The 24577-nt window shown below is 35.6% G+C and overlaps 1 long non-coding RNA gene across 3 annotated transcripts in view; it reads right to left on the bottom strand.

Moving 5' to 3' along the window:
• LOC122843099 overlaps nt 1–24577 on the bottom strand; it is a 35446-nt gene that overhangs the window by 10184 nt on the left and 685 nt on the right. For 2 of the 3 annotated variants that reach the window (XR_006372664.1, XR_006372666.1), the window contains exons 2-5: nt 24456–24535; nt 15406–15449; nt 15163–15207; nt 5084–5156 (exon numbers count right to left, since the gene is read on the bottom strand). This is a non-coding gene — a long non-coding RNA (uncharacterized LOC122843099). Of the gene's footprint in view, nt 1–5083; nt 5157–13582; nt 13666–15162; nt 15208–15405; nt 15450–24455; nt 24536–24577 lie in introns of all 3 variants that reach the window. The other variant, XR_006372665.1, reaches the window with a different exon arrangement.

Below are 24577 nucleotides of genomic sequence, written 5' to 3'. Positions count from 1 at the left end.
ATTTATTTCTGTTGTATCTGCCTTAGAGTTTTTCTATTTCCTTTTTATTTTGTTAGATGATTTAACTGTTTGGTCATTTGATTCTGACCTAAATGTTATTCATGTACAAATTTGAAAGTGTAATTAAAATCCATGCAATCTTGGACTATATAAGTTCACCGCTACTATTATTAAGCGCATAACAAATGTTTGAATGGTTCTTCTGAAAGTCCAGAATAAAATTAATGTTTCAAAAATTCACAGAAGCTTGTGGTTGTGATAAGACAAAATATGAAAACGTTGAAGGTATGTGAATACTTTTGGAAACACTGTATTAGAGAGATTACTCATCCATTTTGAAGTTGCTATTATTGTATAAAAATGTGACTATTAAATGAAAAGAAACATGTTTTATGCAGCAGCCCTGAAACAATTCTCCAGCAAAACTCTGAATACTATCAAAGGTCATCTAATGCAAAACACCACAGACAATGTGAGTACATCAGATGATGACTGAGTATATTCTATACTTGGGGTTTTACATTTCCAGCCTGTTAAATTAGATCAATTTGGCAAACTGAGTGTGTATCTATGCATCTATACTTTCATCAGATTCCCTGCGTGGTGTCATGATGACAGCGCCTCGCAGTGAAAGGAGGCTGCTGGTTTGTGCTGTTAAACAAGCTATTTTCAGAGTGTTGCTAAAATTGCCTTGTTCTACATTAGTTTTCAACGTATCAAATAGAATTTAATGACCAAGTAATTGGATGACAGCTTGGAGTAACGGCACCATATAGTCAATCTCTCTTATTATGTTCCATAAATAATGGGGTTCACCCACACATTCGACATCTCGCTGAGGTGATCTCCAGCGAAAGCAGCAAATTGGCTGTTATTAGCCGTCAATGGATGTGTTTTGACACTGCTGCTGTGTGCCTCAAGGACTCATGGATTATTTGATGGCTGCTGCACAGCTGAGCTGCAAGGCCTTCTATTCAGCTTGGTCAATGCACCAAAATACAACTGCAGATGTAGAAGTGGAAGCAGCTTATTGCTGATTCCACATAAGGTAACTCACTCTATTAGCTGACACGGTTATATGTGCTCGTCACTTTGAATTACACAACACAGCCGGATGCAGTAGCAGTAACTGACTGATTGGTTTATTTAAAAATATTTTGTGATAAATCAGATAAATGTGACAACGTAAGGCAACACCATTTGAATTAGCTTGAGAGTTTCACATATTTGACAAAAATTTTTTTGGCTACCTTTCGAACAAAAACCCCACCTCTCCACTCCCTCCTGCTATTGTAAAAGCCCGCCTCCGCCCACCCTTCACTGCCTCTCTTTGACTCTCCTCTATGCCCTCTACGCGTCTCTGATTCGTCCTTCATCACCGCACACTGAAAGTTCCCAAATCTTTTGAAACTTTTTTCTTTTTATTCTGACAAGCACTACTTGAATCTCCTCCCTTTATCCCCTTAATTCCTCTTCTACCCATTTAAACCTCTCACACCAACTCATTCGCAGTCCGGTCACGCATGCATGCGGCATGGTTGTGCCAACGCCAGCTCTGTGCCAATGTCCCCGGGCATGTCTAAACAGGAGCCTCCGGTACCAGAAGCCTGGGTGGCCCCGGGGCCCAAAACCCAGGTCAAATAAGGAATTTTGGGATTATGCTTTAGAAACCAAAAAAAGACTATTTTATTGAATTAAAGCATTAATCTTCAGTATATGGGGTGGAGTATATAAGTGTAATACAATAATCCTGTAAAAGGTTTTTATGATAGAAAATTTAAGTTAAAATATTTGAAAATAAATTAAAATTACATGTTAGCCTGTTATTGTAATTTCTTGTATTCACAGAATTGAAGTATTCAATTATTTTTGACAAAACCACAACTTGCTGAGCTAAATTACAGACTGTTCACTTAAAAAATAAAATAGATCCAATTAAAAAACAATTGAGTTAATTTGTTAAAAACCATCAAATTAAGTTTATCCATAATGAGTTTATTAACTTGTCATGTCAAAAAACCTACATAAACTTAACTTGATTACAATTAACTCTTTTTTTTAACTTGGAGCTCCATTCTCTTTTTTTCATGCAAAAACATCAAACAAAGAATATTGAATAAGTTTCCTTTCCATTTTACAGAAGACAAAACTGACTTTCAGGCCTGATAATAATGTTTTCTAATTCTTAAATGAACTAATCTATCAGTTTGAGATCAGAATGGTCCAATTATCCCTTGATCGACTCTAATTGGTGATCAGAAAATCTGAGCCACACCAAAACTAAGAATTTCTATTTACAAATCAACAAGGTATTTTTTTGTTTCTGTAAGAATGTGATTAAAGTTAGACATATAATATTTGATGAATAATTTTGATGATTCAAACTATCATCAAGGAACATGGAGCAAAATTTTAATATTTTATGTCCTGTTTCGAAAAATCAGATTTGCAATTTCAGATCCCAAAGAAAACCAGATATCAGTATCAATCGACAAATAAAAAACTGATCGAAGCATACTAATTTACTATTTCATAGAAGAGACATTCCTAATTCTAATAACAAGAATCCTCATTAGACAAAATAATTTAAAAAAGGCTTGAATGACACCTACAAACCAAAACCAGCAATAAAAACTATTTAAAATGCCTCACATTATCTCATTAATCTTGCAGACACATGAAAATATGCCTAAAAACCTGAAATAGTTTTGGTCTATTAATTTAATCCTGATTTTGACATTCATAATAATTTAAAAACATAATATTCACATCTATTTACATAGAAAACACACACACACACACACACACACACGCACACACACACACACACACACACACACACACACACACACGCACACGCACACGCACATACACACACACGCACAGGTCCACACAACCCAATAGCCATTGACAACACTGCCCTAGCAACCATTGGGCATCATGCCAAGCCACTGAGGTTGCCTGGTACTGTGTTCCCATGGTAACGATTTCTGGCTTTGTAAATAAGGTACTAGGAGAGCAAAAAAAAAAAAAAAAAGGAGGAGTTTGTGATAAATCACACTATAGAATCAAATTAAGAGAGCTAATAATTTATGGTTTGTGAATACTTATCCTGGCCTCGCACCAAACACCATTCTTACTGAAAAGATGCATTAGCACCAGTGGGGATCTCAGGTCAGAACAGCTCCCACACATGGCCAATCCAATTTTTAATTTTTCTTTTTTTGATTGGGATGAGAGAGGAGCATCTAAATCTTCTTCCATGATCTCCAGCGCACTCTCACAAACATTTAGAGCGGGTATTATGTTCAAAAGCTGCGGTGAGCTTTGGTGATGGAAGATTCCTCCTTTAGATGTGCTTTACTAAAAATATCGGCTTCATCCTTTATTCTGTCTATCCACAGACTCATATTTTTAGCACAGCAGCTCACCTTAATTTCACTTATATTTCTCTCTTCATCCTTCCTTCCATCCATATACACAGAAGTGCTTCCATTATAACAGAGACATAATAAATTCTCAGTAAGAAGAAAACATTTTATAGATTCCTTTTAACAAAGCAGAGTGATGTCATTTGTAGGAGTTTGTCTTAATGCTTAGGCATCCATGAACCATTCAAACTCAAATTGTTCATGTCTATGTTACAATTTACTTCTGCAGACACTTTCTAAGTTATCTGTATTCGTCTGTGTCTGAGTCTCAGTGGACAGATTTTCTCAGCGACGAAGATTAGACAAAAGATTCGACTCTTTTCATTGGAGATTTTAATTATACTAACTAAAAAAACTATCTGGGTAAAACAATGTTGTTTTCAGACCTCTAGTTTGTTTACTTTGGTTCGAATCTTGTTGAGTTTGTTAGTTTTTTACAGTGATTCAGCTTCTTCTTTTTTAGAAAAACTTCAAACAAACTGAAACCTGTCACTACAAACCATGCAAGAACATTCAGTATGTTTGCTGGTCAGAAATGGAAATACAGAAAGCAAATGCTACATTCTGAGCTAGCACAAAATATGGAGATTTTATTCATATCATTACTGTTTCTTTGTTCATTCCCGGCTAAATTATCTAAGATTATTTTCTTGTTTTGACATGTTGAAAATTGCATCGGACTTTATCTTTTACAAAAAACACATGCGGCCATTGTTTCTTAGCTTCCTTACTCTACCGCCTCCCACAATGCAACTGATACCTGGCTACAGGAAGGCAGTTGGCTCAATCTTGCAGCTGTGTCGGATCAGAGTCGGACCACATCCAGACCATAAGAGAACCGCTCTAGTGTTAATTTGAAACCGCACTGACACCACCTCCAAATAGCCCCGGTACTTTTGACTAAAGCAAACTGGATTGTTTTAGACTGTGAAAACATCATTAACCGAACAGGATAACTGTTTAGGTTTTCAACCCAAAATATTGCGTTAGTGTCTAACTAATGCAGAAAGGAAAATGGATAATATGGATTACTAAAGATGTTTGTAATAATGTTTTAAAAACGGTAAAGTTTATTCTGCATTAATAATAATAATAATAATAATGCATTTTATTTGTCAGCGCCTTTCAAAACAGCCAAGCATACTTTACAGCATTAAAAACACAAATTAAACAGTAAAAATGGCTATAAAGACACAAAACCATAAAAAAAAAAAAAAAAAATTAAAGTGAGAAAACTAACTTGAACAGATGAGTTCTGAGTTGTGCTTTGAAGGCCAGAAGAGAGTCAATATAAAAAGGGATTAAAAAAGGACTAGATAAGAAACAAATGAGATAACAACCTTATAAAGGTACAATGTGTGTTTTTAACTTATGCAATCATTTAATAATGTCAGCGCTAATTGTTTTAAATATAAGAAACCAGAAAACAGTCTCTTTGTGGCTATGCAAAAAAAGGGACTAATTTAAGCAATATTACAGCATCTTTAAGAGCTTTTATAAAAATCGAGAGAGTAACTGATGCAGATAGAAAACATTAAACAGTGTTATAAATGTTAGATTACTGATATTCCCAGTCAAACGTTCTGACATGTTAAGCTAATTTTGTTCCCTTTTCTTTTAAACATGAGAAAATGTGATGTAGAAAGCTTTACCTTTAAAGCAGGAAGCAACTTTTACCTCTCTTCTCACTCACTGGGAAGGCGTCTATCATTGGTCAAAGCATTTCTGTAAGAATATAAGCATTATTCAGATTAGCTATACAATAAATTATCTAAAATAAATTGAGATTGATCAATACATTTACACACATTTATTTCTATGTAACATACTTTATTAGTGACAATCATGAGAAAATAAGTAGATAATTAAACTGTAATGCAGAAATGACAGAAATAAAATTGATTTTTGATGAAGGAAGCTTAAAACATGTCGTGTTCATTAGGAAACTAATTAATAAACTGAATAGTGTAAAATTATTGAAGAGAGTAATGCAAACACAGACAAACAACAAAGACAGCTAAAGACGCTGGTGATGAATAAGGCATTAATAATGACGAAATATACAATCTAACAGGAGGTAGTCAAACAAATGCAATAATTATGACATTGCAACACAATTAAACAATGAAAGAAATGTGTGTTTTTTGTTGGCATGTTCTCCTCAAATGTATGTTTGGGTTTGTGTGTTCCCGTCAGCATGTACAGGCCTCAGGCATCTTATCTAATTTAACATGGAGGACACAGCCTCACCCCACCCTTGCTCCTTTCCTCTCCGGTCCTTTGAACTCAAGCTGCTGCTCGAGATGCATTCTGACTGAGCACAGCGTGTCCTGAAAGGAGGTCAGAGGGCAGCCCAAATAGTCTGGTGTCATGGCAACTTGATGCCATCAACCAAAAATTTGAAGTGACAGGTTAAAACTTGCTGAAAAGTTCAGCCGGGGTTAAGACAAAATGGGACAGTTTTCATCAAAAATACCAAAAAGTAGAGCTTCAACAACTCACACTCATAAGTAGACAAATTAATTGTTACATTTATCTTTTTCAACCTTTATTTTAGAGTCTACAAGGCAAACCAGTGGATTGTCAAATGTAGACCTTTGACTGAAATATTTAACACTTAGGCTGGGATGAAAACAAACAAATCAGTTTATATGACTCTATAGTCCTAAATAAGAAGGGAGAGTAAAAACAAACTAGTTACTATAAAAGAATATTAACATAGAAAACTGATTTTCTGCTAGTTTTATTAAGTTAAATTTAAGACTTCTTATGACTATCCAGTGATGTATGATAAATAACTTTATTAAGGTGGATATTTTTGCTTACTTTAATTGTACACAGTTCTTTAAATGTTCTGTGAGTAAATATATTTGCCCATTGATCCATAACATCTGGAACTTTCAATATCTAGCACGTTACAACTTACTGTCTACTAAAAGAGAGGTTTTATATCAATTTCACTTCCTGCTACAGCAGGAGTGAAATTACTGTAATAACCCGATATTGGCTGGAAAGCGAAACGTCTTCCCTTTCAGACACCGCTAAATTTTTTCAGGTAGCGCAAAGTGTAGCGGAATTACGGTACTGCAAATTTGGCTGGGTCGCCAGCGCTCTGTTTAGGACTTACAGGGTTAATAAATTACTTTCCTACTAAAATTAATAATTCAATTATTTTATTTACTTAACTTTCACATGGTAAATGTAACTATTTTGGTGTTTTTTAGGCCCCACTGCATCTCCTCAACAACAGTCTTTAGTCAGAGGCTTCTTTATAACTACAGTAATACTGACTACTACAGGAAATTCTTCCTACCAGCTAGAACAACTATTTGAAGGAACTTGGACGATATGAGCTACAACATTTCATTTTCCTTTGGATTAATAAAATATTTTTGAATTGAATTACTTAAATTTAACGCACTCCTACCACAGCAAACATCGAAAGTGTGCAGTTGAAAATCCTGTTTTAAATACGCTCTTTTCACAGAAGAAGGAGCAGGTGGCTGATAACTATGAATGATTTTCCTAAAATAAGCTCCTAAAAGAAGCTACAATGAACAAGATTAAGAAGTAGATTTATTTTAAGCTGACCTTCAGGAAGACTGAATGTCCGGCACTGTATGTCATCAGACAGGACTGTTTGCTGCCTTCCATTAGTGTCAGAGCCAGTAACATCTAAGTTTATCAGCAAGTGCAAAAAAATGCCACCAATGCAATAAACAAAAGAAATAAAGTCAATGTGATTTAAGATGAACAATGGAAAATGTATGTAAAATGAGAAATTTCTGTGTAAAATTACTAGCTTTTTGACATTCTATTTTAGAAGACAATCGACTGACTAAATTGACAAGATTAAACTCCATTAGCCTTCAGTCAACCATTGTTTACAGAGAGAGCATTATTTGGATTTTAGTTGATATTGAATACTTTAGTTATTCACAAGGACACCATAAATGCAACTTAACAATTAAAAGGTTTTCCAGCTTTTTAAATGGGCTAATTTAATGCATACAAATGCATTTAAAAATATGATTGTTATCCTATGAAGGGATTGCTTTAAACTGAAACTAATACCAACTAAATGAGGGCCAATGTTTTTTTATGTAAGGAACAACTTAAATGTATATAGAGCTCTGGAAAAAGTTAAGAGACCACTGCAAAATTATCAGTTTCTGTGATTTTACTCTTTATAGGTAAATGTTTGAGTAAAATGAGCATTGTTCTTTTATTCTATGAACTACTGACAAAATGTCTATGAAATTCCAAGCAAAAATGTAGTATTTATTTGCAGAAAATTAAAGATGGTCAAAATAACTTTCAGACATCAAATAATGCAAAGAAGACAAGTTCATATTCCTTTATAAACAACAATATTAATGTTTCAACTCAGAAAGAGCTCAGAATCAATATTTTGTGGAATAACCAGGAGGTTTTCAATGGGGTTCAGTCCGGGGGGTCTTAAGTTTTTCCAGAGCTGTATATCCTTTCTCATTCAGGGTGAAATTAACATGACACAACTAAAACCAAATGTTTCAACAATATTTCTGTTCATTGTTAGTCGTTGCATTTTTCCAAACTTCTAGTAGTATTTACAAAATGCTGTTGAGTTTTGCTTTAACCTTGACTGACTTCATTCGATATCAAGGCTCTTTTCAGTCAAGACTGATTTAAAGAAAAAAAAAAAACTCCACACAATTACTGGCACAAATGTCATCTTGATTCATATAGCTCTGCACAATTACCACCAAAATGAACCTCCTTTCATTATTTTTTTGCTCTAATGACTCTAAGCACATTTGAGCCAACCTGAGAAATGAACTGCAGTCTTAATTGTGCCGCACGCCCGTGGCAGCTCTAGACAGCCTGTGTTTTCATCTCGCTGCTAAAGTGTTGGATCAATACAGAATTTGGGTTTCTTTGTATGTCATTAGCTTACTTGAAACCTCTTAAAAGCCATTATGTTTTCATCCTCTTAAATCTCCAATGAAGAGTATGTGATTGCAAGTGTGCCTCTCTGACGTGATTGTGCGTTCATGACCTACCTGTATGGTGGGTTAGTAAATGCGTTTTTCCTTCAGGTGTTTGTGCATGTTCACGTGCAAGACTTGCCAGAGAGCTGCATCAGAAAGGTTTTGTGTGCGTGGTATGTGTCCTAGCGTCTGCTCAATGCGGCAGAGGGTGGAGTGGCGGATCAATAGAAAACAAATGAATTCAGATCAATATTAAACCAGAGAGTGAAGGAGAGGGAAGGAGAGATTGAAAGCAAGCGAGTGGGGTGATGCACCAAAGAGGAAAACGAGCAGAAGGAGGAGAAGGGAGGTCGGTGGGTTGGTTGGACGTGGCGATGTGTTACCAGCAGCTCGGCGATTAACTGTATACATGAGAAAAAAAACCCACTCGTTTCTGAAGCCAAAACCTCAGAGCTCTGAGGTCCCTGGCAGGTAAAATGGATGGTTAAGCGAGGAAACGCAGAGGGACTACAGCAGCCGTGGACTTGAGACAAAGGGGCACTGCTGCATTATTGATGGTGGTCTTTAGTGGAGAGTGGGTGTGAAAGACAGTAATTAGTGCTGCTTTTAAATGAGCTTATAATGAATCACTTTATTAGGATCTTTTTAAGCAATGTAAATGAAGAATATTTTCCAATAGTTTTAGATTTTGCTATAGTTTATCTTTTAGATGATAAAAAGCCTCAGGACAGCAGATCCTTTCATCCAGAATTTCTGAACTTTATCTCTATAGAACAGAAAATTACTTAGTATAAATTCTGGTTTGTGTAGTCAGACACAGCCTGTTTATAAGTGCAGATTTGTGATTGTGGTTAAAAATAAATAAATAATTATCTCAAATCTCAAAAAATAAAAACTGAACATAGCAACTGTAGTTGAGACTAAATGTTACATTTTCTGAAGCTAAATGGCTTAAGATTTTCACAGTATAATGAATATATAAAAATATATGTATATTTTTAATTTGAATCAACAAATATGCTCATTGCTGATAAATTAATGCAACCTTTTCCTTATTACAGTGGTTTTAATGTTATTTGTATGATATTTTATTGATATTTTGATCCAAAAAACCCTTTTGTTCTAGGATAATAACAAATGCAAACAAAAAAAAAATCCAAACCTCAAAATTTGTATTCATTCTACCCCACCTGTGCAGCAGCAGGTGGAGTAAGGGTAGCACTGTGCTGTGCTTCAAAAAAGTTGGAGAAAACTAGAAAATTATTTAAGTCTTAAGAAAGATAATGGTTGAACAATTAGTGGGTTTAAAAGCATAACTTTTAACATTTTTGGTGTAACAACAACAAACTCATGCATATCATCTCATACTTCAAGCTAGTGAAGAGTCAATTTTGACCTTCTAGGTTAAGTTGCTGATATTTTCAGCACATGCAAAATATGTAAACATAGAGAAAATGTTCAGACTTGAAAAAAGCACAACTTAAAGGTTAAATTTGTCACTGCTACTTGGTAAGAGTAACTGTAAAAACCTTGGTTGTCTTAATAACTTTCTATGAATATTATTTACGTTTTCCTTAAATATCATTTAAGTCTGAACTTTTTCTATATATTCATATATCTTGCAAATATGTGAACATATGGATAATGTTAATGTGTCCAATCTGACACTGCTCAATCTGTAAGAGTGATACAAAACTGTTGTTGTCTAAATAATTTTCTACTATACCAGATTCATGTAATTTATACAAGTTTGAAACATGATCTTAATTATTATTGATGATTTAAACTTAAAAAGGCGGAACTATAAAAGAGAAAACTATTTCTAAAACAAAGTCCATGTTGTTTAGAAGGTCTTAATTTCATTGTTTCTAATAGTAGGGTTAGACCATGTTGATTGTTAACATTTATATACCTATTTTATTATTATTTAATTTTGTTGGATATGAACGTCTTCTTTAAATTAATCAGTACAATTTTATCTGACAAGTATAAATCATAATGTCACAAACAGTTAAAAGAAAATATAAAAATGATGTAATTGCCTTTTTTGATGAAAGAGCTAAAATTAAAGAAATGTTTCAAAAAATACTTTCGATGCTTTTGCTTTTGGAGAGTGACCTTGAAACAACAAAATATGTTTGCTGGGTTTTGTGTACCAGCTCATCTTCTGGCTGTAATATCAAAGCTTCAACAGTCATTTGGGAGTCGGAACTCAATGTGACTTTGAAGTGATTGTGGTGAAAACAAACACAGGGGAGCTGAGTGCCGTGAACAAGTACTATCTACCTCGAGTTCAAGGTTCTCTCAGTCCTGACAAGAATTACAATTAGTACCTTAACTCTTCTTTTATTACGCTTTCGAAGTAGATATTCCTGAATATCCGTATTTGATAATATATAGCCAGGCCAATAGAGAAACAAATAGTACCAAATAATTTTAAGTACAAAATGAATTTTATCTATAAAATGAAAACTTAATTTTAAAAAACTTAGCTGGTTTTGTAATTCTGAAAGTTATTTGCTTACATTGTAATTCATGTCAATACATTTTCAAATACAGATTTATTCATTACTGTCTGGAAAAGCTTAATATTTATATATTAAAACAGTGTCAGGCTGCACATGTTAGGAAATCTTGCAAAAACCTAATATTGGTAAAGTTGTGATTTATGCCTGTTTTTGTCTTTCTTCTCTTTTTCTTCTTCCTAAACTTTGCTACCATTTTGGAGAATATAATTTGTGTAGAACTGTAGAACTGGCTAAACATTACATTAATATGTAAACACAAGTTCATAGCACTTGTAAAATCTTAGCCAACAATCACTGCAATCCTAAAAACCCTTCATGATATAAATATTGCTATATTACTGAGATGGGAGACAGCTGCTCCGCCCGATGGTTATTCTGTGACTTTTAGGTATCAAGTCTTGTGCCAGTCTGAAAAAAAAGTCATTGTTCTACTCAGACTCACACTGACACATTTGATAAAACCTGGAATCTTTTTAACTTTACTTATATTTGTAACTCAGTGAAGTCCCTTCTGCTTCTGTTATTATAGTTTTGACTATTTGCTTTCCCGCACCACTGGTGAAAAGTCCAGCTGAGTTGGCTCCTGCTGGATAAAATATTTTACCTTTCATAAATGTGAATATGGAACTGCATCTAGCAAATATGTAGATTTGAAAATATTAATTGGATTTATTGAGATGAATCGATTATTGAAATAATCATCAACTAAATTAGTAGTCAATTAATCGTTTACTGGAGCATACGGACTAAAAAAGGCCATTTGCTAAAGAAACAACATATTCAGAGATGTAATTAAACAAAAACTGTGTAGAAATATATAAAAACACCTTTGTTTGAAAATATAATTTATCCAAAACTACTCAATTGATCAAATTCACTAAAGGAATGCTATATTATTGCCCATAAGGCAATAAAATATTTATTTTCTTATCTAAAAAGGGAAATGAATGATTTGTTTATTTGTATCTTTTACAATATTTCTAACTGTATAAAAAAGCTTAAGAGGTTACAAAGAAAATCTATAAATGTGCCAATTTTACATCGGAATCATTGATTATTAAATAGTGAAAAGCTATTTGTTTTGTTTCATTTTTTTCATGTAGATGACTTTTTTTTAGGTAGGTAAGAATTTGTTTTTGTGAATTTATCACATTTTGTATTAAATAAAAACTATTGTATAGTCATGTAAGTCTGAAAAATAAAAGGAAAACTGAAAACTATGAAGGAAAATATATCAAAGAAATATAATATATGTAATTATACCCACTGAAATTGCATCTGTTAAGCTGCTGATCACTTGTTACTGCTTCATATGAATCATTATAAACACTATTTTCTAGCATTCAATGGATCTAGAAAAGCCTCAGTCCTTCTAGATCCATTCTTCTTCTTTCATGAAGAATAATGTCCAAGGCAGCAAGTTCAGCAGTCCTTCAAATGCATCACTGTCACTCATATCACCAGTGTGAACTTATCGTTTTTACCTCTGGCAATCTCACTCAGTGACCAAAGCTGACAGACAGAGGCCATGGATATAAACAAGATTAACTGAGGGAACATGTGAGAAGCTGGAGATAAAAATATCTTTTTATCTACAAAAAGGGTCAGTGCAGGGTGAGAGTCAAGCAACGATTTAACATTTTGATAGTTTTTTACACCTATATGTTGGCTGCTTAGACGCTTACATTATGTTTTAGCTATTTTTTTAAACACAGTGAAACTGGAAAGAAGAATATAATGGTATGTCACAGAAGACAAGGTGGGAATTAAATTCTGGAGGTTTTACACCCACATATATATATATAAAGATATTTACTATATATGTGTGTTTCTAGCACAATGACAATAAAGGAATTCTGATTCTCATATATATATATTCCTCAACTCCAACCAGACAGTCTGCTGAACAAAGAAAGAATCATGTCTCACTGCTTTATTTTTCAGCTTTCTCTGCTGTTAAATCTGACACCCCCCCACCCGTCTGTCTCTTTTTCTCTCTGTCTCATTGTTTGTCTCTCTCTGTCCCCTTGAGCTGTGTTCTGTGCCGTTCTCTCCTGCTTCTCTCCATCTCCCTGCCTCTAATGTGCTTTGGCGTGTGTTACCCACGGGTGCCTGAGTGCTGCCTCCGCCAGCGTCCTAAAGCCGGAGCAGCGGGGCAGCAAAAGCGGCACGATGCTGTCTGTGACATCATCAGTCGCTTCTATTAGTCACGTCTGACCTCTCCTCGCTGTCTGGGCTTTGGTGGCGAACGCATACAAACAAACACGGTCAGTGAAATGGTATCTAATGAGTACAAAATGCTGAGTCTGACTTCCTTAAAATAGTTTTACAATTTCACACATAGCTGACACTGAAATTAGTGTAATCTAAACACGGATTTGATTCCAAAAATATTGTATATATGTTGTCTATTTAAACACCGTCAACAGAAAATTTGAGGATCTGTTTAATTAAAACACTTTTGTAGAATAAAAATAATACTGAAAGAGTAAAATAATAACATCTTGATGTGGCTTTCACTCTCTATATATTAAAATTATAATGATCCACATTTGTTTAAAACAAATAAAAGCTCATTTCAGTCAGTGAACATGTGTGAGAATCAGACTGTGTCAAATTGCCTCATCTGCCATCGGCGGAAACACTTCAGTACCTGAGGGTCTGTCTGTCGCCCCTGCTGCCAACCAATGAGGAACCAAAGCTAACTCCTCCACTCTGCTGCTATGGCAGACCTCACTGCAGTGTGTGGGAACATGATGTATAAATCATACATGGCCAGCTGTATGTTACTGTACCACACTGAAAACAAGCACGTTAGCTTTTCAAAGCATTTCCCTTCCTAAAGCACCTGCAGCACTGAACTCAATACGCCACGCAAAACAGACACGAAGGCAGAAAAATATTTAAAAAGTGGAGCTCGGGGTTCAACGACGACAGAATAATGGCGTCTGGTGCAGAAACACCTGAAGGCATGAATTGTGAAAAAGGAAAAACAAGCGCGAAGCGAGCGAGCAAGGGGACAAATAAAAGCCAGGAGGGAGGGCGAGAAAAATCGTGAGGCAAAGTAGGACAGCAAAGTAGCCAGATTAAATAAAAAGGGACACGAGACACAGAAACAGACAGCGAGAGCAAACAAAAGCTGGGAACGATAAAATGCAAAAGATAGACAGAGGAGAGGAAAGGACAGAATTAGAGTGAGAGTGTGCATGCTAAAATAGGTGGCAGACTCTTGTCAGTGCAATGACCTAGTCACAAAGCACTGAGGAATTCTCCCCGATGACCCGAACACATTCCTCTGGTCAGATGTTAACCCATGCAACACTGCCATACTGTACTGCAATGACTGACCCATAAATAATGCCTTCAAACCTTCTGGAATAGCTGTGCATTTTTATAATCAACAGTAGCAGCTCTGAGTGGGCGCTGAGAAATGTATTTGAAAATCTAACTGGTGACCTGGAGTATATTTACAGTGGAAGTTCTACAAATCTCTAAGCAAATACCTTCCACAAGATTTGAAGCATCAGGTGAGCAGCTTGACCTGCTGAATCAACAGCCCCCGCTGCTCGCAGAGAGCCGTGTGCACATGTGTACGAAGGGGCCGTGCAAAAACATTGTGAAAATATCAGGCCAAGAAGGGCTCAATTGTACGGCAGAGGCAGAATGTAGCTCTTATTCTGGTGCTGCTGGTCGGGGGGTATGGGGTGACATTAGCACAAAGACAGAAATGTAATGTGAGGCCATCTCCAAAACTAGCTTCAAGGCTAAACCACAGGCCCGGCTTTATGCCCGCAGTCTCTCACTTTTCAGCAACATCTGATAATCGGGACGTGACCACCTGATGACCTTTCCACTTGTTGCTAACCAACATAAGTCATAATCTACAGTATTGTGCCGGACTGACTCCAACAGGCATGCTGTGAAACAGAAAGCTTCCCTGTTTGTTGCTCTCAGACTGGCCCATGGTTAGCACATATCTGTTAGGTTAATCATGACAGAATGACTCAGGGCAGAGTAATTGAATTATGCTGATGGTGCATTGACATTTCGATCACGCCACAGACTAAAACGGCTGACCAAGGCTTCTAGTCTGTTGAGTGCTATCAGGCAAAACTCTGTTTAAAAAAAACCCACTTGAATTCACTGAACCTTGCTAAACGCATCCACTCAGCTGGGATAATAAATAAGTAAATTATATTCTTTGAGAAATTAGAGCAACTTGTATAGCCTTACCTTGTATAAAATATGTCCAAGAGTCCAAGTCATCTTAAATTCAATCTGAAATACAGAGATATATTATATTAAAGACTATTTTATCCACATTAATGACTGTACAGTGCCATTTTGTTAATAATTTGTCACATTAATATTACAAAGTTCAATGTATTTTATCAGGACTTTGTGTGAAAGATTGACACAAAATAGCAATTCTCCATACATATTCTTAAAAAAAGTAATATATCTATATATATCTACCTTATATAAAGCATGCCAAGAGTCCACGTCATCTTAAATTCAACCTGAAATAGAAACATATTACATCATCTTATATTTTGTGATTTTTTTTTATTGTTTTGTACAAAAATTCACAAAATTTTTATTTTATCACATCAAAATCACAAATTTTAAATGCACTTTATTGGGGTTTTATGTAGAAAACCAATAGAAAATAGTGACTTTTCTTCAATTGCTTTGAGAGGACACCTAAATAGTAAAACACAGTCCAGCTGTGCGTACTTTAATGAAACGGTTCTGTGACGGCCTCAAAGGTTTGTTACAAAAAAACCCGGTAAAAACCAGATTTGCCAAAAATGGAACCTTTAACAAGCAAAGAATCATATGAAAAAAATTAAAATTGTTGAAATCTCGCTGCAAAAAGTTTGCAATTTGACACCAAAATTCGCACATCATCCTGAATACTTGAAACACTGTGGGGTGATGCTTTCCTTCAGCTTCCACAGGGAAGTTGGTCGAAGCTGATGTGAGGATCCTAGAGGGAAACATGTTTGATGCGACAAAAGATTTGAGGCCAGAGTGGAGGTTCACTGAAGAAATACAGCTTCAGTGACCAAAGCATATTCATGTGACCTAGTCAAAGTTCTGACCTAATAAAGCAGACATGAAAGTTGAACATTTTAGTCTCTAGATGTGTCAAGATGGTAAAAAGGTCACCCGAAAGACTTACAGCTGCAATTAAAGCAAAATCTAGCTACTAAGGGGCTTTTTACACATGCATGCCACACTTTTCAGATTTTCATTTGGAAAAGAACATTGAATGTGATAATTATGATCTACCTTGTGTTGTTCTATCTCAAAAAATCTCAATGACAAACAACATAAAAAAAAAAAGAAAGGGGTTGAAAACTTTTGTACAGCACTGTTTATACATATGTACTATGATTTTCAAAACATCAATGGCATTAGTGGTCCCATTGATACACAGCCCACACCTTCATTCGAACAACAGCCTGTCCTTTTAGTTACTGCAGCACATTTTAGTTATTCTTATTGAGCTATGAGAACCCAAACTGAGCAGCTTAAAGTCAGACCTGCGATGCACAATCACAGTTTGCATGGGAATTCCTGAGGTCTGTTCAATCCGTTAATGTATGCTGCGGTTGGATGTCATCAATTATGAATGAGAAACACACTAGACTCGTAGAAAACTGCTATAGAAACATGGGACCAAACCGGCGTTGCAGTCTCTTGTACATCTGCAGAAACAAAGGTTATGAAAAAGCAGATTTCTTTAAAATAATACAATTTGAGTATATATTAATGATGAAAACAAACGGACTTGCAAAGCTTAAGCAGGAATGGAGGAGCTAGTTCCTCCATTTTTTTTTAGAGATGCTGCAGTATCGCGTTGAGGTTTCTTCCCCTTTAAGTTCCAGGTATTCAAGAGTGTGTTGACCCTGTCAGCGAGTTCATACCATAAGCAGACCCATATAGCTTCTCCTCCAGAGGCTCAGATCACGAGCCTGCTGAGCTGCCGCCTTGGTTATGTAAGATTACATAACACCAGGCCTGTCTGAGTAACATTTCATAACCTGGGGGTCCCACTATACGGTTAGAAGCATTAAGTTCCCTCGGATGTGTAATCGAATAGAGCAAAGAAACGCAGACACAAATTTGAGATTTAGAAACTAATACCAGCATTTCGATGCTTTGAAGGAAGATTGATCTCTCTGAACATGAGTTTTGAGTTTTGCTGACATGAGAATGAAGTCTGACCTAAGGATGCGATTAAAGAAAAGCTCCCATAAATTGAAGAGCTGCCTTCTGCCTACAAAGCTCATATAACTGTGTATTAATTAAATGAAAGCATAAGAATCGAATCTCCTTACACCGACAATCATCATTTAAGTAGGGCAGTAACTGTTACCTAACGATATTGGCATCGTTTTTTTCATCTCCTGGAAAGAGAAAAATGACTCGAATGCTTTTGATCCAAAGTAATTTTAGAAGAACGTGCTTTTATGATTCAAGTTATGATGATTAAATACCTTAACTAGGGGAGAAAAAAAACAACAATGGCATGTTCAAGATTTGAATGCCCTTAAACAACGAGGACAACACGTGGATGTCCTCCGCTCAGAACAATGACAAAGAGCGATGGTAGAGTTAGAAAATATCGCTGCGCAGAGATAACACCTGGTTGTGTAAATAAAAGAGGAGGCAGAGCACAGAGATGAATAACGGAGGAGATGAGAAGAAAAAAAACCCAGAAGGGAAAAAGACGCCTTCAGATTTCTGAGGCAGAAATATTGGACTTTTTTTTACCATAAAAAGATCATTTGTTTTTACAATATCTAAGCAACATAAAGGCTCATTTTAATTGCACTTAGATGCAATTGTAGAGTCACTCCCTTAGAGACATATTTAATAAAAATAACCTGGAACAAATCGATCATAAAATTTCCACGTTAATGGTGAATCACATGAAGCGATACATGGATAGGTTGATGATACCAGGATGAATGGATGGACGTTTGGTGAGAAAAAAACCCACAAAATATTGGAACAGTGACTAAAACTCTGAGGTAACTATTAAATGTTTCTCTCTCGGAAATATAAGACCTCATGTCTCCTTTCAGTGCATTTCATCAATAACAACACAGCCCAATAAATCCTGAAATATGAAGGACGGCTCTGTGGATCCACGCATGCGTCAGAGGGAGGAACCTCTGACACTGCCGGCTCCATTAACTCCAAATCACACCACGGCATATTAACACACATGCACAGACACAAAAATACACATGACTGATACAAATGCATGTACCCCGAATCCTCCATGAGCTAGCCTCCCATTCATGGGCCCCTCTGAAACCGGGTGTATTCGGAGAACACAGCGCTCTGCTGACTATGAACAGAGGTGTGTGTTTGGAGGGGAGAGAACGAGCAAAGACTCAAGATACAGAGTGAGCTGAAGGAGGAAAAAGAGCGAGGGATAGATGGACGGATGGAGGAGGAGAGGCAACTTACAGGATTTTGGGTTTTTTTTACAAACGACTACAAAAATCAGGAGAGTGAGAAGGGATAAAGTATTTAAGAATGGAGAGGAAAAGGACAGGTACATGCTGCATACTTACGAATGAATGAGAGGAAAGATCGGGGAAGTGATGACGAAAAACCAGAGAGTGAAAGTCTGAGTTTGAGGAAACATCCAGTTTCTTCTAATTCAGGAGTTATTTCCCCTCTTTTTTATTTTTATTTTTTTATTTTACTAATTCCTATCCGGCCGTCACTCCTTCCTGAGTCAATCCCCCCTTTACGGTCCTCTCGTTCCTCTCTTCCTCCTCCTGTTTTTCTTGCCAGTACTGATACTCTTTCTCTCTTTCCCAGTCCTTCACGCTTTCTACCGCAGACCATGCTCTCCATTTCCCCCTCATTCTTTCTCTTTTTTTTTTTTCCTCTATCTTCTTCACATGTCCACACACACGATTTTCCTTTCTTCAACTCCCAGCTTCCGCTTTTCAATGCACACACGACTTTAGAAAAAGATTACTGCACAGAAAGCGATTTCCGAACAAAAAAAAAAATACTGCAGAAGAGAAGCAAAAAAATAAAAAATAAAAAATGTTGACAGGATAGGACAAGCGGTTTGTGGCATGCAGTCTAATGCGGGGACAATCCACGGCCTACATTTTTTTCAGGGGCGCCACACATAGTAAGAGTGCGGCGTCTGAGAGGAGGGTGCCTCCGTACATGAAGGGATAACTGAAGGGAAATAACGGCATGCGGAAAGAAAAGTAAAAGGAAGAGGAGAAAAAAAACCCTAAGCGGATTGCAGTTGGTCTCCAGTGAAAGTGGATAGTAAGGGCGCGTGAGGGAAATGAGTGGGAAGGAGTTCGGGGCGTGTGCATGTGTGAAGAGGTGGGAGGGGAGAGAATGGAGAGCCAGAGAGAAAGGAGAGAGACTGGAGGTTAATGGAGAAATATCCAATAGGGAGGGATAGAGGAGGAGTGTGGCAGTCTGGAGAGGACCCAGAGAAATAGGGGGAAAGGAGTAGAAAAATATATATTTATGTATATATTTTTTTACACACACAAATAAATCTTTTGTGCTTTTCTTTTATACCTGCCCATTTTCGAAGGAGTCGGTGTGGGCTCCGTCTCTAGTTCCTGCCGTTCCTGTTCCTGCTTTCCTTTCTGCTCCGGCTTGCCTCTATTCACCCTATTTTCTGCACGTGCACTTGAACTCTAAATCCTGTCTGCTTTCCCCTCCCCTCTGCTCTCCCTCTCTCTAACTGCGCATCTGTGTGTCTCTGCCTCGCTCGCCCTCCCTCATTCCTCGGCAGAGGCTTGAAATAGTGCTAGCAGGCAGGAGAGCGCGAGGGGAGGGAAAAGGAGAGGGCGAGGGGGACAAAAAGGGGAGAGAGATGTTGAGCTGAGAGAGAGGGGGGAGGGGAAGAAGCTTAGACGGGCTGACACAGAGAGCACGGAGTGTGTTTATGGGTGTGTGTCCTGCATGTGAACATGTCTTCACGTTCGTATGCATGTTCATCCGACGTTTGATTTAGTTGCAGTTATTTGCGTACTGATAACAGAAATCTAATATGTTGCATTTACAAAGGAACGACTGAAATGCCTTCAGCACATCGTGCAAGGCTGTAAAATCTGCTTAAACTACTCAAAACTAGGCAGAAACTTTGCAGGAAAAATGTCCTTTATAGGAGATTTTATCACAATATTTACTATGCAGTACTATTGTGATAACAATAAAAGTGATGATAAGAACTATTTATTACTTCCTTTTTTAAGTAACTGTATTGCTGTGACTTTATGACAGAGCATTAATAATCCCACAAATACAAATACTAAAGTTATTTAGGTCAACAGTCATATAAAGAAGTGTTAATTATATCAGTAAACTGCTCGCAAGAACTGCATTTAATCATATTTTCAAATGTACGGATATTTATTGATACTCTCGTTGAACAAGCAATAGTAGTAAATCAACAGTACAGACAGTTTTAGGGGCTTTTGCTGCTTTTAATTGGATTTATTGTGGCAACAAAAATCAAAATTCTTATAACAAGAAATGTATCAAAATAATTAATAATAAACAATATGATAAATGCCCACCCCTAATGCTTTAATGGGTGTTTATTCTCTTTATTTGAAGATATAACAGTGTTTGCTTAATCAGAAAGTAAAAAAAAAATATGTATGAGATTCTGACTGTGAAACAACCTTGAGTAAAGACACAGAGGTGTCATTAAATCACAGTATTTCCACCAAAAATTTAAGCAAAAATGTGTAAATTAATGTAACTGTCTAAATCTCAATCAGAAAAATAATAATTATTCAAACTGCTGCAAAAATAGTTTAACATTTTAACTATTCAAATATGTATAGTCTGCTATTTTGGTTTTGATACATATACAGTTATAAAAGGAATAGACAGCTGTTAAATTTTGAAAACATTAATTGGACAAAATATTTCAGTTTTTTTGCAATTTTGCTTTTTATATGACAAGAGTGAAGGGTGGCATGTTATAGGTTTTAGCACACGGATTGTTTATGTGTTTCACAGCTGGTTGTATTTTTAAACACTTACATTGTCTAATTGCTTTCATTCAGCCAGCTCAGCAGCAGTGCACAGCAACAGGTAGGGACTGGGAGAACTACATTACTCCCAGAAATCTCCAGGCACTCTGAGACTTTCTCTGCTATCTTATTCAAAAGACTATAAACCATATTAATAACAATTTTAACAGTTTTGAAAGCCTAACTTTTCTCTTTAAGATTTTATCTCATTAGTTGCCTTTGCTGACATTATATTTTTAGTCATTTTGTGTCATCATATCAAGTTTTCACTACATTAGCTTCTGGAAAAAAAGACATAAAATTTTATATTAATACCTAGAAAAAATGTTAGAAGTCAATCATGTTCAATATCACAATGGCAGAAGATAGCAAGGGGAGCTGGGAGGTTTGTTGCAGATACATGGCTCTGAATATTGTCAAACACTCCTCACACGTTCTCCATAAACTTTTTGAATTATTTCTATAAAAAATATGGAACCATAACATCAGAAGCAGAACCATAAGTTTGTTCCACAGTTTCCGCCTCAAGCTGCCTTCTGTTAAGGTTATTCTATAAATATTGTTGGAGTTATTTTTATGTATAATTTATTTTGTGTTAAAATGTTTTGTTGCCTTATTTATTCATTTTTTTACACCAGTCTGTTGAAATATCCCAGAGAAATATATGAGGTTGCACACTATTAGCTAAAAAAAAGAAATTGCAGTTTAATTTCTGGTTCAATGTTTGTCTTTAAGAAACTACCAAGGTCATAAAAATACATTTTTGTAAATTTATTTTACAGCGTAGAAAACTGAAGCCCAGATTTATTCATGAAGCACATTTTCCATATTAAGCTAAATTATCTCTATTCAATATTTAAAAATGGACTTTGTTCAATTTATTATTTCAGTTTTGATTGGTTACAATTTTTAAATATTTGTACATTAATAACAGAATATATTTTTCATTTATAAAACAGAATATAGCACTAGACTTCTTGCTATTCTTACAGAAGGTATGAAAATTTTTATGCATTGCAGATTTATCGGACAAAAAATAAATACAATGAATGCAATGAGAAATGTAGCATAGCTAAATTATGTTGCATATTTTTAAATATAGAGCAGGAAGGTACTGAAGGTATCTGTTGCTTTTCAACTAAACATTAATGGACACAAGATGTACAGTGATGTAAAGTACTGTTTTCTCCTCTACTTGGTTTATTTTGCTATTTCCATTGTGTAAAAAGAGTCTGTGCAGCAGTGATAAAAGCAGCAGTTTCCACAAACTATAACTTATATGATACATCTGTTGCTATTCTTTGATTGAGGATTCAGTTCAAAACCCTTCAAAACTGAGACAACTTACATGAAATGTTATCAACTAACCAAAGAAATCAAAAAATATGTTTGAAAATGTGTTAGGCACAAATAATAAAAAAACTGCACTATATCTAGCAAAGTGCACCCCAACACACTCCTGTCATTTTGTCATCTTGTTATGGATGGATGAAGGTGATATCTGGGCTACTTCAAGAGATAATGTGAAAGAAACGCAGAGGGGAGCTTTCTGTGTTTGTTCTGTTTATATTTACTTACGAAAATGTAAAAAAAAAAAACTAAAAAAAACTGTTAGCCCTTTGTTTTCTTAAATCTTGGAGGAGATGTTTCAGTAAGTGAAGCCTAGACGTTGCAGTGTGTGCCGTCGCTGGACTGGCACAGAAACGGCTGTAAGAGGCTGAACAGCAGGTCAGAGCTGTTCGAGCCGAAAACACTCGCCCCACATTTCAGATGTTATCAGGAATGAACGGCTGCCACATTATTATTTTAAATGCTAAAATTAACATTAACATATATAGACATATATTATATCCTTTAAAAACTGTCACTTTGAAAGACTTTATGCCTCGATGCCTCATCCTTTTGCAGCTACAACATAAAAAACTTGTTCTAGCTCACAGAGGATCCTGACATTTACAGTTTTTATTACTAAAGCTCTTAGTATTTTAGATGCTAATCTGACCACTTCGAAACCTTCGTTGTTTCATTATTGTAGTTATATTAAAGTATATTTGACCTGAATTAGTTTTCAGGTTGCAAACAATCCATTCAAATTGATCTTTTTGCCAGTCTGAGATAGGTTATGGTTTTAAATGGTGCTTGATTATGATTTGTGAAAATTGTGCTTATAGTATGTGTTGTTTTTGTTGTTTATTTGTTTGAATAAAGATTTTAGGGGAACTTTGTGACACTTTTGTAAATACAGCAAAAAGCTAAACTTTTGGCAAACTCTTGCACATTTACTAAGCTGCTTATTAAATTGCTCTACTCCTGTTAAATAAACAAATTAACAAAATTGACCTCTCATTATTAGATTATAATCCTACTAATTGAAAGGGTATATATGCAGAAAATAAATACATTTTTGGGTAAATATTTTTTAGTTTTGCCAATATGTGTATTATATCACCAAAGAAATTAATTTCTTTCTTGTTGTTTCTAATTATACAGTAGAAACAACAGTAATCGCAACTATTAACTTTTACTTACTTTTCCATGTATACATTTATTAACAAAATGGAAAAATATTCTACAAGCTACTCTAAAATCCCAAATAGCAAAAATACACACAATTATCTCATCTTAAACCAATATATATTTTAATCACATATTATTGTAATTTGAGCACAATTAATTTTAATCAGCACATTAGTTATTCCTCCTTAGTTTTTGTTTGTGTGCAAAGCTGTTTATCTCATCTTTGCACAATAATTTCCGTGTACCAAAGCATACAAATTGCAACTAAAGATATAAACTTACACAAGGCATATTATATAAACTCAGAGATGTAAGGCAGGTGCTCTCACAGTATTGAAAGCAGGGCTAAAGTCTGTTCAATGCACATTTTTAGGTGCTGTTTAGTATCACATACAAACTTAATAAACCTGAAGGTTGGTAAATAATCCAATGATTTTAACTTAGACATATTATGAAGACGGTAATATAAGTAAAAAAGTAAAGGAAAAGAAAAAAAGGAGTGGTTGCAAAGAAAAAGAGCTAAAACCTAGAAGTTTGATTGGATGGGTTTGTGTATGCTGTATTTTCTCAAAAATGTGAATTAGGTATGACATTTGTAATGACAAAACTCTCTAGAAACACTCAGTGCTTATTTCTTTGTTTTTGAAGGGTAGCATTCATCCTGGCAAAGGGAGGCCTGTGACTTAGTCTCAGTCCCAATAAATGGCCACTGATCAAAGCAAACAGTACCAAATGAGAAAAGATTTATCTTCTTTAAAATACTAAGCCCCTCTTATGCTTTAAAACTGAAAATAATTTGCTGTAAGCTGTCTTTTTGCAACAAAAACACACAAACTGCTATTCAATCACCCCTAAAAGGAAGTGTAGCTCCCTTCAACATGCTAGTACAACATAGCAAATGTATTTCCGGACTGGAATAGTAACTTTTATTACAAATATTATAGAGTTACTGACCCTCTTGTGTTGTCTTCCTCACTCAGACGACTTCTCCTCTGTTGCCGTCTGTACCGCAGTCCTCAAAAGAGCTCTCGAATCTGTTGGAGGAAAAAAAATAAGAGAAAAGACACAACACTGCC

The sequence above is a fragment of the Gambusia affinis genome, linkage group LG14 (genome assembly GCF_019740435.1).
Source record: "Gambusia affinis linkage group LG14, SWU_Gaff_1.0, whole genome shotgun sequence".
In the NCBI taxonomy this organism is placed as follows: domain Eukaryota; kingdom Metazoa; phylum Chordata; class Actinopteri; order Cyprinodontiformes; family Poeciliidae; genus Gambusia; species Gambusia affinis.
The sequence above is the reverse complement of the archived record's forward strand: the minus strand, read 5'-3'. Positions and strand labels throughout refer to the sequence as shown.